Genomic DNA, 5141 nt, shown 5'->3' with positions numbered 1-5141 from the left:
GGCTATTTTTTGGTTGCAGTCATTATTGTTGTTTGGCGGGTCTGGGCTGGATTCGAACCTGCCACCTTAGGTGTGTGTGGCTGGCGCCTTAGCCGCTTCAGCCACAGGCGCCGAGCCTCAGGCTGGTATTGAACTTGTGAGATGAGGGAGTCCATCTGCCTCAGCCTCCGAGTGCTGGGATTACAGGTATGAGCCACTCCTCCTGGATCACATGCTCTTTGACTGTTCTGCTTTGGTCTTGGGACTTTTTACGGCCCTGATGAGTAGATGGAAAGCCACACAGATTTTTCTCCCATGGGTATGGCCGAATAGAAATTCTCTCTGGATTTATTAATGGACTTTTCTGATAGCAATGGCTTTTTTTGTGTTTATGAAGTCAGTTGTTAGATTGATTGATCCCCCAGAATTAGACACACACATTAACACGAGTCTCAGTTGGAGGGCTAATAGTAAATCTTACTGGTATCTGTGCCTCTAGCTGTGCCCATACCCATAACCATAGAGCTTCTCAAGGAAGTTACTACTCATCTGATCACAGCCATTCACACCATATGTACGGACACAGTGACCATAGGCACAGTCACAGCCACCGATCCACAGGCGGAGGCATGAATGCTAACATGAGGGGTATATTTCTACATGTTTTGGCAGGCATGCTTGGCAGCACTGGTGTGATTTTTAGAACACAATTTTATAGAACAGTTTGGATGGTTCCTGGCTGATCCCCTCTGTTCTCTCTCTCTCTCTCTTTTTTTTTTTTTGAGACAGAGTCTCACTACATCACCCTCAGTAGAGTGCCATGGTTCACAGCTTACAGCAACCTTAAACTCTTGGGATTAAACGATTCTCTTATTTCAGCCGCTCAAGTAGCTGGGATTACATGCACCCACCACAATGCCCAGCTATTTTTTTTTTTTTTTTTTTTTTTGTAGTTGTCATTGTTTAGCTAACCTGGGCTGGGTTTCAACCCACCAGCACCGGTGTATATGGCGAGCAGCCTACCGACTGAGCTATGGGCACTGAGCCCCTCTGATTTCTTTTTATTGTTATATTAATATTTCTCAGTGTTGTCCCACTGATTAAAGGTGTCTGTCAGGTTCTGCTTCTGAGACTGCCACCAAAATATGAAAAATAACTACATAATGCTTTAGCAAAGATACAGAAAATTGGAGGATTAATCCCATACCAGGACGCTCATTTTTGGTGTCATTCTGCCAGTGTTGAGACAGGAACAATTCATATACAGGTGACATCCAATGTGCTGGCGTAAAGAATAGTACAGCAGATTAGATGAATAATTAAAGATACTGGAGTAAACAACTTAACAAGTGGAAAAAGGGGGCATACTTTCAACATATGTCTGGACTAAGTACTGGATTTTTTACTTTTTTTTGAGACAGAGACTCAAGCTATCACCCTGGGTAGAGTGCTGTGGCATTACCTCCGAAGTAGCTGGGACCACAGGCGCCTGCCACAATGCCCAGCTATTTTTTTTTTTTTTTTTTGGTTGCAGCCGTCATTGTTGTTTGGCGGGTCCGGGCTGGGGATTCGAACCCACCACCTTAGGTGTACGTGGCTGGAGCCTTAGCTGGTTGAGCTATAGGCGCCGAGCCTAAGTACTGGATTTCATGGTGTTCTGGGTATGACAAAACAAATGGAATCTATGAAATACTGCAAAGATGGTACTTACATTATATGAAACAATTTGGGAATTACCCCTGGAGTAGGAACAATGATGATTAGATAACTCAGTATTTGTAATATTGCCAGAAGGATGAAAATTGCATGTAATTAGACAGGAACTTTTAAAGCTCCCTATTGTTGAATCAAGGAATCTTTCTTTTTCTTTCTTTCTTTTTTTTTTTTGAGATAGAGCCTCAAGCTATCCCCCTGGGTAGAGTGCCTTGGTATCACAGCTCACAGCAACCTCTAGCTCTTGGGCTTAGGTGATTCTCTTGTATCAAGAAATCTTTCTTGGCTTGGTGCCTGTGGCTCAAGTGGCTATGGTGCTAGCCACATACATCTCAGGTGGTGGGTTCGAATCCAGCCCAGGATGCCAAAACAATAATGACGGCTGCAACCAAAAAACAGCCGGGAGTTGTCATGGGCACCTGTGATCCTAGCTACTTGGAAGGCTGAGGCAGGAGACTTGCTTGAGTCCAGGAGTTGGAGCTCGCTGTGAGCTGTGATGCCACAGCACTCTAGCCAGGGGGATAGCTTGAGGCTCTGTCTCAAAAAAAAAAAAAAAGAAATCTTTCTTAAAGGAAATTTAAATACAGAATGCAACATTGATTATACAAGTAAAATAATTATTTGAATTATGTATATAAAGGAAATTTAGAATCTGAGTGAACATAAGGTTTCATGTCATCTTCAAGAATGGAGACATAATGATGGATTCTAGTGAAGACCAAAATTATTTGTTTATTTTCTATCAGAAAACATCTTCATTGTAAGTATGTATTTACATGTTTATTACAAAGACCCAAATGAGAAATTTTTAGCCAATCTTTTGCATAGCCTAAGGATGAAATAGGAATAAAAGTTTTATATTTATGCAATTTCTGTATATAAAACTGGTTTCTAATTATAACTTAAGTCCATTAAGTAGAATCTGTATTGCTACTTTAGATGTAAACTGAATTATTTGGCTCGGCGCCTGTGGCTCAAGTGGCTAAGGCGCCAGCCACATACACCTAAGGTGGCGGGTTCAAATCTAGCCTGGGCCCGCCAAACAACAATGATGGCTGCAACCAAAAAATAGTCGGGCATTGTGGTGGGCGCCGTAGTCCCAGTTACTTGGGAGGCTAAGGCAGGAGACTTGCTTGAGCCCAGGAGTTGGAGGTTGCTGTGAGCTGTGATGCCAGAGCACTCTACCCAGAGGGACAGCTTGAGGCTCTGTCTCAAGCTAAATAAATAAATAAATAAATAAACTGAATTATTTGGAAGAAACTTCAACTGGTAAGAGATAAGCAATAAGAACAGGGAAATATAATGTTACAGGTTTTGATGTATTACAAAAAACAACCACTCTGTAAAATATATATATTTTTACTTTTGGTAATACTTGCAAGTGAATAATTAATTTGTTAGGGTAAATTACTAATTTGTGTGCACATTATTCATTCACTTGTCATCTTCCTTTAAATTAGAACATTCCATTTCTAGTTATGAATTTGGCAACCCAAGCTGTTTATCAAGCTGATAGTCAAGCAGTGCTAGGCGTTTCATCTTTTCATTTAGGTCCATACATTGTGGAAAAGCCAGTTAAAAGAATCATAAAAAACTGTCAAGAGTTAAATTTTCTGCCTATGGATATAACTTCTTTCCTAATTTCTGGAACATATAGATATATAAGAAATATCAAAGGATAGGTAGTTATATCAAAGTTTATTAAGTAAACCTTGTCCATAAAAATTGGGCACCATGAAATCAAAATGCCTCATAACTACTTTCTCTAGTAATATCAAATTTATATTTTTTCATTTCCAATTTTAACTGGATATATAGTCAGAGGAAACTTTATATAGACAAATAATAATACATGCAGTTTTGTGAACACCAAAGAATGTAGTCCAAAAGAAACTTTTGAATACCTAACTTTCTACATCTAAACATCTGAATATTTTCATTCTTATACTAAGAATTTTCATAAGTAGGTTGGACTTAGTATGGGTACTATTTTCTTATCTATACCATAATGGCAAACATGTATGGTAAATTATGTTTTTGTCATAACAATTTTAATATCTGAGGGGTTTTAGAAATTTATCGTAAGTTATTTTGATAGTTCTTGTCTTCTCTTTGTACATTTTTGGGTCCAGAATCTTCAATATATATTAAAAATTTGGGGGCAGCACCTGTGGCTCAAAGGAGTAGGACGCTGGCCCCATATGCCAGAGGTGGTGGGTTCAAACCCAGCCCTGGCCAAAAACTGCAAAAAAAAAAAATTTTTTTTTTGAGTGGTGGGAAAATAATTGTGTATTGGTGTTTTAATGCAATTTTATACTTAAAAAAATTAAGTAGAGAGCAGGTATAATAAATATTATACCAATAAAAAAGACACAATGAGATATAACACTGCTTATATCACCAGGGCTTGGCCTAGAATGCCATATTTTAGATATGTCCATACTGCTCTGAGAATTGACAAGGATATGAAGGTCAACCCTTAGGAAGACTGGATGAGACTCTGTCTACACAGCTCCTTTACAAGGTTCTTGACCTTATGGTAAGTAAAAAACATCACTTTATGACAGGCCCAGGAATCTGAAGATATCTTAATACTTAGAAAAAAGAGAAGCTCACTGGATTCACACAGGTGTTTTAGACACATCTGATGGTGAGTGTTGGTCTTGTCTTCTTAGCCTCAAAGCTTTTTTTTTTTGGAGACAGTCTCACTTTGTCGTGCTCCCCTTTACGCCCCGCTCCCCACCACGCTCCCCTGGCCCTGGTGCAGTGTGGTGTCACAGCTCACAGCAACCTCAAACTCATGTGCTTAAGCGATTCTCTTGCCTCAGCCTTCTGAGAAGCTGGGACTACAGGTGCCTACTACAGCACTCTGCTATTTTTAGAGACAAGGTCTTGCTCTAGCTCAGGCTGGTTGGGAACTTGTAAGCTCAAGAGATCCGCCTGCCTTGGCCTCCTAGAGTGCTGGGATTATGGGTACGAGCCACTGTGCCAGGCCAGCCTCAAAGGTTTTTAAAAAATTTAACATTCCAGCTTGGCGCCTGCCATATACACAGAGGCAGGCAGGTTTGAACCCGGCCCAGGCCAGCTAAACAACAATGAGAATTGCAACAGAAAATAACTGGGCATTGTGGCGGGCGCCTATAGTACCAGCTACTTGGGAGGCTCAGGCAAGAGAATTGTTAAAGCCTAAGAGTTTGAGGTTGCTGTGAGTTGTGATGCCAAGGGTGACAAAGTGAGACTGTCTCAAAAAAAAAAATTTTTTTAATTCCATGTCAGGCTCAGTGGCTCATGCCTGTAATCCTCCATTCTGAGAGACTGAGGTGGGTGGATTGTTTGAGCTTAGGAGTTTAACACCTGCCTGAGCAAAAGCTGTCTCTACTAAAAATAGAAAAGCTGAGGCAAGAGGATTTCTTGAGCCCAAGAGTTGGAAGTAGCTGTGAGCTATGATG

At 40.5% G+C, this 5141-nt stretch overlaps 1 pseudogene; it reads left to right on the top strand.

Moving 5' to 3' along the window:
* LOC100943248 overlaps positions 1-1699 on the top strand; it is a 13727-nt pseudogene extending 12028 nt beyond the window's left edge.
* The last annotated feature ends 3442 nt before the right edge of the window (positions 1700-5141 follow it).

Source organism: Otolemur garnettii, unplaced genomic scaffold (genome assembly GCF_000181295.1).
Source record: "Otolemur garnettii isolate 467f Iridium unplaced genomic scaffold, OtoGar3 scaffold00062, whole genome shotgun sequence".
Lineage (NCBI taxonomy): Eukaryota > Metazoa > Chordata > Mammalia > Primates > Galagidae > Otolemur > Otolemur garnettii.
This window is presented reverse-complemented; position numbering and strand designations above follow the sequence as displayed.